Source organism: Oncorhynchus mykiss, chromosome 11 (assembly GCF_013265735.2).
Source record: "Oncorhynchus mykiss isolate Arlee chromosome 11, USDA_OmykA_1.1, whole genome shotgun sequence".
Taxonomy (NCBI): Eukaryota; Metazoa; Chordata; class Actinopteri; order Salmoniformes; family Salmonidae; genus Oncorhynchus; species Oncorhynchus mykiss.
Window position 1 is genome coordinate 16,977,213 of NC_048575.1, and position 11,936 is coordinate 16,989,148.

Below are 11,936 nucleotides of genomic sequence, written 5' to 3' on the forward strand. Positions count from 1 at the left end.
GCCCATTGCCGTGCCATTCATCCGCCACCGCCATGTTTCAGCATGATAATGCATGGCCCCATGTCGCAAGGATCTGCACACAACTCCTGGAAGCTGAAAATGTCGCAGTTTCTCATGGCCTACAAATTCTCCAGACGTCACCCATTGGGATTCTCTGGCTCGATGTATTCGTGTTCCCATCAATATCCAGAAACATCACACAGCCATTGAAGAGGAGTGGGAGAACATTATACTCCTACTTTTTTAAAGTATTATTTTTAAGCTATCTGACCATGTGAAATCCATAAATGCAAGTCCTAATGGATTTATTTTAATTTACGGTTTTCCTTATGAACTAAGTAAGATCTTGGTTAGACTGCGTTTTATTTTTGTTCAGTGTATCAATTTGATCCCTGGCATCTGGCACATCCTGTAATGTGGATTTGTCTTCAATTTGCTGGGTCTGGTAAGTAGAATGCTGTAGTCTTTGCTAGAGGAAGCCTCACTGTTGACTGCTTGACCTTTTATCTTTTAGGGCAGTTTGCTAAAGCTGTTTTGAGGAACTTGTACAGCCTGGGTTTGTACCTGACACCCAGTGAAGTACTCACACTGCTGCTTCCTCTGCCCTTCTGGTCTGGCCCGGCCCATTGCCCAGACTAGAGTACACTGCAACAGAGGCAAAGCACTGCAGATACCAGTGTTCAGGGCTCAGCTAAGACTCCATGACTGAGCGGCAGTGTCTGGGTTTGAGCCAGGATGAAGCCCTGTCCCTGCAGGGGCTTGTATGGCTGAGCCACACCCTGCCTGAATGCCTGCCACTGCAGTGTGAGGAGAACTCATTCATTCTCTTCACACAATGTATACTCACGCATACAATTGTACACATCTGTATGCTCTCAGACTGATCTGACTCATTGTCCAGGTTTCTAACACTAGACTAATGCATATAGAATAATTAGGTAAAGGAAAGAAATGTAAGGTTGGTGTGTTTAGGTCACTCAGTAAGCATATTGGCAACAATACAGACCCATTACATCAGTAAAGCCATGACCCTGCTGTTGTAGGGTCAATCGGATTAATGCAGGTGCTTAACAGGGCTCAAGCCTGTGGGGGGGCCCCATAGGAAGCTAAAAATGAAATATATAGAGTATACATTATAGCCTGGGTGGTTTGAGCCTTGAATACTGATTGGTTGACAGCTGTGGACTGTATACCACGGGTATAACATTTATTTTTATTCTAATTACATTGGCAACCAGTTTATAATTGCAATAAGGTACCTGAGGGGTTTGATATGGCCAATATACCACGGCTGTAACCAGGCACTCTGCTTTGCGTGTAAGAACAGCCCTTGGCTGTAGTATATTGGCGAAATACCTACCACAACCCTTATTGCTTAACTTTTGACTGGTTGTGTATATAGTTAACACCTACTCATTCAAGGGTTTTTACTATTTTCTACATTATGCAATAATAGTGAGAACAATAAAACTATGAAATAACACACATGGAATCATGTAGTAACCAGAAGTGTTAAATGTGTTTAAATAGATTGTGTGAGATCCTTCAAATAGCCAATCTTTGACTTGATGACAGCGTTGCACACTCTTTACATTCTCTCAACCAGCTTCACCTGGAATGCTTTTCCAACAGTCTTGAAGGAGTTCCCACATGCTGAGCACTTTTGGCTGCTTTTCCTTCACTTTGCGGTCCATCTCATCCCAAGACATCTCAATTTGGTTGAGGTCGGGAGATGCATCACTCCTTGGTCAAATAGCCCTTACACAGCCTGGAGGTGTGTAACACCACCACCTCCATGCTTTACGGTGGGAAATACACATGCGGAGATCATCTGTTCACCCACACGGCGTCTCACAAAGACTGGTTTGAACCATAAATCTCCAATTTGGACTCATCAGACCAAAGGACAAATTTTCACCGGTCGAATGTCCATTGCTCATGTTTCTTGGCCCAAGCAAGTCTTATTATTGGTGTCCTTGAGTAGTGGTTTCTTTGCAGCAATTTGACCATGAAGGCCTGATTCACGTAGTCTCTGAACAGTGGATGTTGAGATTTGTCTGTTACCTGAACTCTGAAGCATTAATTTGGGCTGCAATTTCTGAGGCTGGAAACTCAACTTATTCTCTGGGTCTTACTAGTCCAACCACAAGGCTACCCTGCTGCCTCTTGGTCTTTTACCAGATAGGGCTATCTTCTGTATACCCCCTACTTTGTCACAACACAACTGATTGGCTCAAATGCATTAAGATGGAAAGAAATTCCACAGATTTACTTTTAACAAGGCACACCTGTTAATTGAAATGCATTCCAGGTGACTACCTCATGAAGCTGGTTGAGTGAACGCCAAGAGTGCAAAGCTGTCATCAAGTCAAAGGGTGGTTACTTGGAAGAATCTCAAATATAAAATGCATTATGATTTGTTTAACACTATTTTTGGGGGGGTTACGACATGATTCCATGTGTTATTTTATAGTTTGCTGTCTTCACCATTATTCTACAATGTAGAAAATAGTAGAAAATATAAATAAATAAAAAACGAACACTTGAATGACGATTTTTACATGTTACGTGCGTCAGGGGTCCCGTTCTGTGAGTTTGTGTGGCCTACCACTTTGTGACTGAGACATTGTTTCTCCTGGACGTTTCCACATCACAATAACACTTACAGTTGACCGGGGCAGCTCTAGCAGGGCAGAAATCTGACAAACTGACTTGTTGGAAAGGTGGCATCTTATGACGGTGCCAGGTTAAAAGTCACTGAGCTCTTAAGCAAGGCCAGCCTACTGTCACTGTTTGTCTGTGGAGATTGCATGGCAGTGTGTTCGATTATATATATCTTAGCAACGGGTGTGGCTGAAATAGCCCAATCCACTCATTTGAAGGGGTGTCAACAGACTTGTGTACGGTCGTGGCCAAAAGTTTTGAATGACACATTCATTTCCACAAAGTTTGCTGCTTCAGTGTCTTTAGATATTTTTGTCAGGTGTTACTATGGAATGCTGAAGTATATGTACAAGCATTTCATAAGTGTCTTAGGCTTTTATTGACAATTACATGAGTTGACCCTTCTTTTCAAGACCTCTGCAATCTGCCCTGGCATGCTATTAATTCACTTCTGAGCCACATCCTGACCGATGGCAGCCCATTCTTGCATAATCAATGCTTGGAGTTTGTCAGAATTTGTGGGGTTTTGTTTGTTCACCCGCCTCTGGAGGATTGACCACATGTTCTCAATGGGATTAAGGTCTGGGGAGTTTCCTGGCCATAGACCCAAAATATTAATGTTTTGTTCCCCGAGCCACTTAGTTATCACTTTTGCCTTATGGCAGGGTGCTCCATCATGCTGGAAAAGACATTGTTCATCACCAAACTGTTCCTGGATGGTTGGGAGAAGTTGCTCTCGGAGGATGTGTTGGTTCCATTCTTTATTCATGGCTGTGTTCTTAGGCAAATTTTGTAAGTGAGCCCACTCCCTTGGCTGAGAAGCAACCCCACACAGGAATGGTCTCAGGATGCTTTACTGTTGGCATGACACAGGACTGATGGTAGCGCTCACCTTGTCTTCTCCGGACAAGCTTTTTTCCGGATGCCCCAAACAATCGGAAAGGGGATTCATCAGAGGAAATGACTTTACCCCAGTCCTCAGTAGTCCAAACCCTGTACCTTTTGCAGAATATCAGTCTGTTCCTGGAGAGACGTTGCTTCCTTGCTGACCTTCTTGACACCAGGCCATCCTCAGTCTTTGCCTCACTGTGCGTGCAGATGCACTCACACCCGCCTGCTGCCATTCCTGAGCAAGCTCTGTACTTGTGGTGCCCCGATCCCGCAGCTGAATCAACTTTAGGAGACGGTCCTGGCACTTGCTGGACTTTCTTGGGTGCCCTGAAGCCTTCTACACAATTGAACCGTATTCCTTAAAGTTCTTGATGATCCGATAAATGGTTGATTTAGGTGCAATATCCTTGCCTGTGAAGCCCTTTTTGTGCAAAGCAATGATGAAGGCATGTGTTTCCTTGTTGGTAACCATGGTTGACAGAGGAAGAACAATGATTCCAAGCACCACCCTCCCTTTGAAGCTTCCAGTCTGTTATTCGAACTCAATCAGCATGACAGAGTGATCTCCAGCCTTGTCCTCGTCAACACTCACACCTGTGTTAACGGGAGAATCACTGACATAATGTCAAATGGTCCTTTTGTAGCAGGGCTGAAATGTAGTGGAAATGTTATTTGGGGATTCAGTTCATTTGCATTTATCTGATCACTCTTCATAACATTCTGGAGTATATGCAAATTTCCAAAATATAACTTGAGGCAGCAGACTTTGAAAATGAACATTTATGTCATTCTCAAAACTTTTGGCCACGACTGTATATATATCTGCCAAAATAAATGAAACACCAACACAAAGTGGTGTTGGGCCCCCACGAGCTGCCAGTTTGAATGCGCCTTGGCATAGATTCTACATGTGGGCCTAAACCATGCCAGGAAAATGCACCCCACCATAATATATACTTTATATCCCTTGTTTACTCAAGTATTTACTTTATTTTGGCAGTTACCAGTATGCCTAGAGTTGTATTGTGGCTATAGACATAATCCATAGAAGGGTTTTGTAACCTCTTACCCTGGTAATTTGACTATTAAACTCAAGGGGTACAGTAGCAATGGATGCCAGTCCTGACTTGGAATGGGAACTGCCATCTATGGGTTATATTTCTATGGTTGGTTGCAGCTGTCTTTGTTTTGAAGATTTCAAAATAGTAAAAAATGAAGCCCTGGAGCCTATGATTTCTTAACCTGGCCCTGCTGTCAATGATTGACCACACTCTCCAGTCTGGGTGAGTGCTGTCTGGCTGCTCTTTGGACCCAATTTGGCCTTTGGAGTGGATTTCTTTTTTTAAAGGCAATGCCATCACAACCAATAACCAGCGAAAGCCTCTTATTTTCCTCACTAATAGTACATTAGTAGATTTGTCACTATAGATGCAAAGTTAAAATATAGTATCTCATTCATGGTAAATGATAATGGTCAATTTCACAACTATAAAACATGAGTGATCTATGAATAAAGAAATGAAATGTATGGAATAGTATTTCATCCATTATAAGTGTACTGCAGAATAGTGAAAATTGAATTGTATAACAGGGTCCCCCAACTGACGGCCGCGGGTGGTTTTCTTTGCTCCCGCAAGCTTTCTGAGCGCAAAAATATTCCGATTTATTTTGGGTTGGACATAAAAGACGTTGGAACTGATTTCCTGGTGGGGTTTTTTCTAAGTTATTTTAATTCAATAAATCTGTTATCAAGTATTGTTCACACCTAATAGACACGTGATCATATACAAACGTAAGCAATGTTGAAACAGATTGTTTCAGTCAAACACATGTTTTTGCGTATTGCGGTCAATTTGCGGTCTACAAATTATTTGTAATTTTGTTCCGGTCCCCTGATCATCCGCCCAAGAAAAAATCGTCTGGCGGCGGAATCTAGTTGATGAGCCCTGCTGTGGAATATCCCACATTCCAATTTGGAATGCCATTCACAGAACGATGAACATATTAGGTAAGGGGCCTGCGTAACTAGGTGTAAGATCACCGCAACTTCCTATATACTCATCACTCAACATGGCACCTGTATGTGAAAAGAGCTCTTCTGAACTTTTTTTTTTTAATCGTTAATTTCACTTTTACTAAACAAAATGTGTTATTTACTTTACATTGTGCTATATAGTGCATTTCATTGTGATGTGTTTATATTATTAAATCAAGTATAAAACTACTCCCCATTCATTTGTAGTCAAGGTTTAGCTAGTTTACGTTAGCTTGGCTTGTTAACGTTACACATGTTCAGTTTCAAAGATGGCAATTACTGTAAAGTAAGTTCAAAGCATAGATTCAAGATAACTATTTGTTTTCACAATTGATACCTTTTTTTTTTACAAGTATGCAATTTGCAGCCTCTTCACTAGCAATGGCATAAATACATTTTACCTCATTTTGGATTGTCGGTCAGTGTGAAATGAATTGGATCCATTGTGCCTAATCAGAAAGGGGTGAATTTGCTATTACAGTACTCCAGTCTGGGGACAGCTAAATCATGTAAATTAGATCCCTATTCTAATCTCTGAGAGATGTGGTTCAGGACAAACATTAGATTGAGGAAAGCCTTTTATTGCTATCTGACCCATAGTAGCTCAAATAGAATTTGTCACATGCTTCAGTAAACAACAGGTGTAGACGAACAGTGAAATGCTTACTTACGGGCCCTTCTCAACATTGCAGAGAGAAAGAAAATCTAGGAATAATAAAGTAATAATGAGTAATGATTACGTGGCTATATACACAGGGTACCAGTTCAGTGTGTTTTTGTTGTTGTAATGTAACCTTTATTTAACTAGGCAAGTCAGTTAAACGTCTTCAGGATCGGTGGGTCCCCTGGGGGACGGTTGAGCTAACGTAGGCTAATGTGATTAGCATGAGGTAAGTAACAAGAATATTTCCCAGGACATAGATATATCTGCTGTTGTCAGAAAGTTTAAATTCTTGTTAATCTAACTGCACTGTCCAATTTACAGTATGTATACAGTGAAATAAAACCATGATATTGTTTGAGAGTGTGCACAGTTGTGAACATGAAAAGTTATTAAGAAAAATTCTTATTTACAATGACTGCCTACCCCGGCCAAACTCGGACGACGTTGGGCCGATTGTGCGCCACCCTATGAGACTCCCAATTACGGCCGGATGTGTGATAGCCTGGATTCAAGCCAAGGACTGTTTTTTTTAATCCACTTCTTGCACTGCCATGCAGTGCCTTAGACCGCTGCACCACTCAGGCGCCCAATATGAGGAAATTGAGGTTGCTATGTACATATAACTAGGAATAAAGTGACTTGACAACAAGTCACACACACAAAATTCAAATATGCTCAAACTGTCCCCCCCAATATATTCATATAAAGAATTTGCTACGACGGAACCACTAATGTTACGGTGTACTGCAGTTCTGCGTGTGGTTTGTCCAGGTAGTTTTGCCGTTGCTCGACTGCTGTGGGTAGGTACAATCAATGTCAAACATTTGTATCAAACATTTGAAAACAAGAATGTAATATGAGTGTAATGTAGTCTATATCACTCGATTGTGATAGTTTTAATGTCAACACGTCGTTTTGCGCTGGAACGGTAATTGTGGAAATAATATTTTGCTAAAAAGTGTCAATATTTGCATGGAGTGGAAACAAACATTTTGGTGAAAACGGGCCGATTTGCGAGTGCTAATCAATCAACCACCACTAACGTTAGCTATCATAGCTAAAATACCTGGAAAATTAATTAGCCACACATTCACCAGGGACCAACAATGGTGCTCACGGGCGTATTCAATTTATGTTAATGTCTTTATTAGGTTATATTTGTCAGAAATCCCAAGTGAAGTCTGAGTAAAGTGTCAATCATTAATGTTGCGCAGCATGTGTAATTTATGTAGACAGTAGTAGCTTTAATTTATTGCATATTAGTATAGTGTACTGTATAGCTGTACTTGCTTATGATAAATATAATTATTAGTGTTTGATTAAAGTGCAAGCAGTTTTATAACAGTCAGCTTTCATTCACAGTTAGTGTCATCATGAGCAAGAGGAAGGGTGGCAGTGACATTCGTCAGTTTTTTTTGGGCAGTCTCAGAATTGTTTAAATTTTTATTTAACCAGGTAGGCCAGTTGAGAACAAATTCTCATTTACAACTGACCTGGCCAAGATAAAGCAAAGCAGTGCGACAGAAACAACACAGTTAAACATAAACAAACGTACAGTCAATAACGCAATAGAAAAATCTATGTACAGTGTGTGCAAATGTAGAAGATTAGGGAGGTACGGCAATAAATAGGCCATATAGGCGAAGTAATTACAATTTAGCATTAACACTGGAGTGATAGATGTGCAGATGATGATGTGCAAGTAGCGATACTGGGGTACAAAAGAGCAAGAGGATAAGTAACAATATTGGGATGAGGTAGTTGGGTGTGCCATTTACAGATTGCCTGTGTATTGGTGATTGGTGACAGTGATTGGTAAGCTGCTCTGACAGCTGATAGTTAGAGAGGGAGATGTAAGACTCCAGCTTCAGTGATTTTTGCAATTCGTTCCAGTCATTGGCAGCAGAGAACTGGAAGGAAAGGTGGCCAAAGGAAGTGTTGACTTTGGGGGTGGCCAGTGAAATATACCTGCTGGAGCGGTGCTATGGGTGGGCATTGCTATGGTGACCAGTGAGCTGAGATAAGGCGGGGCTTTACCTAGCAAATACTTATACAGTGCCTTGCGAAAGTATTCGGCCCCCTTGAATTTTGCGACCTTTTGCCACATTTCAGGCTTCAAACATAAAGATATAAAACTGTATTTTTTTGTGAAGAATCAACAACAAGTGGGACACAATCATGAAGTGGAACGACATTTATTGGATATTTCAAACTTTATTAACAAATCAAAAACTGAAAAATTGGGCGTGCAAAATTATTCAGCCCCCTTAAGTTAATACTTTGTAGCGCCACCTTTTGCTGCGATTACAGCTGTAAGTCGCTTGGGGTATGTCTCTATCAGTTTTGCACATCGAGAGACTGACATTTTTTCCCATTCCTCCTTGCAAAACAGCTCGAGCTCAGTGAGGTTGGATGGAGAGCATTTGTGAACAGCAGTTTTCAGTTCTTTCCACAGATTCTCGATTGGATTCAGGTCTGGACTTTGACTTGGCCATTCTAACACCTGGATATGTTTATTTTTGAACCATTCCATTGTAGATTTTGCTTTATGTTTTGGATCATTGTCTTGTTGGAAGACAAATCTCCGTCCCAGTCTCAGGTCTTTTGCAGACTCCATCAGGTTTTCTTCCAGAATGGTCCTGTATTTGGCTCCATCCATCTTCCCATACATTTAACCAACTTCCCTGTCCCTGATGAAGAAAAGCAGGCCCAAACCATGATGCTGCCACCACCATGTTTGACAGTGGGGATGGTGTGTTCAGGGTGATGAGCTGTGTTGCTTTTACGCCAAACATAACGTTTTGCATTGTTGCCAAAAAGTTCAATTTTGGTTTCATCTGACCAGAGCACCTTCTTCCACATGTTTGGTGTGTCTCCCAGGTGGCTTGTGGCAAACTTTAAACAACACTTTTTATGGATATCTTTAAGAAATGGCTTTCTTCTTGCCACTCTTCCATAAAGGCCAGATTTGTGCAATATACGACTGATTGTTGTCCTATGGACAGAGTCTCCCACCTCAGCTGTAGATCTCTGCAGTTCATCCAGAGTGATCATGGGCCTCTTGGCTGCATCTCTGATCAGTCTTCTCCTTGTATGAGCTGAAAGTTTAGAGGGACGGCCAGGTCTTGGTAGATTTGCAGTGGTCTGATACTCCTTCCATTTCAATATTATCGCTTGCACAGTGCTCCTTGGGATGTTTAAAGCTTGGGAAATCTTTTTGTATCCAAATCCGGCTTTAAACTTCTTCACAACAGTATCTCGGACCTGCCTGGTGTGTTCCTTGTTCTTCATGATGCTCTCTGCGCTTTTAACGGACCTCTGAGACTATCACAGTGCAGGTGCATTTATACGGAGACTTGATTACACACAGGTGGATTGTATTTATCATCATTAGTCATTTAGGTCAACATTGGATCATTCAGAGATCCTCACTGAACTTCTGGAGAGAGTTTGCTGCACTGAAAGTAAAGGGGCTGAATAATTTTGCACGCCCAATTTTTCAGTTTTTGATTTGTTAAAAAAGTTTGAAATATCCAATAAATGTCGTTCCACTTCATGATTGTGTCCCACTTGTTGTTGATTCTTCACAAAAAAATACAGTTTTATATCTTTATGTTTGAAGCCTGAAATGTGGCAAAAGGTCGCAAAGTTCAAGGGGGCCGAATACTTTCGCAAGGCACTGTAGATGACCTGGAGCCAGTGGGTTTTGTCGACGAATATATAGTGAGGGCCAGCCAACGAGAGCATACGGGTCGCAGTGGTGGGTAGTGTATGGGGCTTTGGTAGACTATTTTATTTTTATTTCACCTTTATTTAACCAGGTTGTCCAGTTGAGAACAAGTTCTCATTTACAACTGCGACCTGGCCAAGATAAAACAAAGCAGTGTGACACAAACAACACAGTTACACATGGATTAAACAAATGTACAGTCAATAACACACTAGAAAAGTCTATATACAGTGTGTGCAAATTAAGTAAGATTAGGGAGGTAAGGCAATAAATAGGCCATAGTGGTGAAATTATTACAATTTAGCAATTAAACACTGGAGTGATAGATTAGCAGGAGATGAATGTGCAAGTAGAGATACTGGGTTGCAAAGGAGCAAAAAATACATAACAATATGGGGATGAGGTAGTTGGGTGGGCTGTTTACAGATGGGCTATGTGCAGAATGCAATGATCTGTAAGCTGCTCTGACAGCTGATGCTTAAAGTTAGTGAGGGAGATAGGAGTCTCCAGCTTCAGTACTTTTGCAATTATTTCCAATCATTGACAGCAGAGAACTGGAAGGAAAGGCGGCCAAAGCAGGAGTTGGCTTTGGGGGTGACCAGTGAAATATACCTGCTGGAGCGCGTGCTACGTGTGGGTGCTGCTATGGTGACCAGTGAGCTAAGGCGGGGCTTTACCTAGCAAAGACTTATAGATGACCTGTAGCCAGTGGGTTTGGTGACGAATATGAAGCGAGGGCCAGCCAACGAGAGCATACATGTCGCAGTGGTAGGTAGTATATGGGGCTTTGGTGACAAAATGGATGGCACTGTGATAGACTGCATCCAATTTGCGGAGTAGAGTGTAAATTACATTGCCAAAGTCATGGATCGGTAGGATACTCAGTTTTACAAAAGAAGAATAAGTCGTGAGCAGTGAGAAAATGAGTACCAGTCAGATGATAGAAGTCTACAGTAGTACAAGAGATGAGTCAATGTTTCTTGATATAATAATCAATGCCATTCAGATCAGAAATGGTTAGTAATCCATTCCTGAACATCATGGCAAGAAACACCACTTGTTTACTGATAATATTTATTTCATGTTCACTCTGGTGCGTTCAGAGTAAGGAGGATGAGGATGCCAACAGGGCAGGGAAAGCAGGTGACATGGAGGTGAGTGAGAAAAGGAGTAAATATTGATGGTTAAGACAGTTGATGGTTAAGAATGACATAACAGCTGTCTAATCCTAATGTTAATTTAAACAGATATTCCTCTAAGTATGACTTCTCATGTGTATTTCAGGTAATACAATCAAGCAGTTTTATGAAGATTGTTGGGGGTGTGAAGTACTTGGTGCAGCAAGGTCAGGCTTTTTGAGGCGTTGATAAGGAAAGTGGGAATTTCAGCCAGCTTCTAAAGTACAAGGCAGAGGGCGGTGCAGAGCTGACCACCTGGTTGAAAGGTCACTTTGATTTCACCAGTCCCCAAATGCAAACCGAAATTTTGAAGCTGGTGGGCAATATAATCGTCAAAGAAATTCTGTCGGAAATAACATCAATGCCAGTGGTTCAGATCGCACTTATCATTGAGGGCACCCAGGATATATCAGGAGTCAATATTAGAGGTCGACCGATTATGATTTTTCAACGCCGATACCGATTATTGGAGGACCAAAAAAAGCCTGTACCGATTGGCCGATTTTTGTGTGTGTATGTGTGGGTGGGTGGGTGAGTGTGTGTAATGACAATTACAACAATACTGAATGAACAATGAATGCTTATTTTAACTTAATATAATACATAAATAAAATCTATTTAGTCTTAAATAAATAATGACACATGCTCAATTTGGTTAAAATAATGCAAAAACAGTGTTGGAGAAGAAAGTAAAAGTGCAATATGTGCCATGTAAAAAAAGCTAACGTTTAAGTTCCTTGCTCAGAACATATGAAAGCTGGTGGTTCAATATTC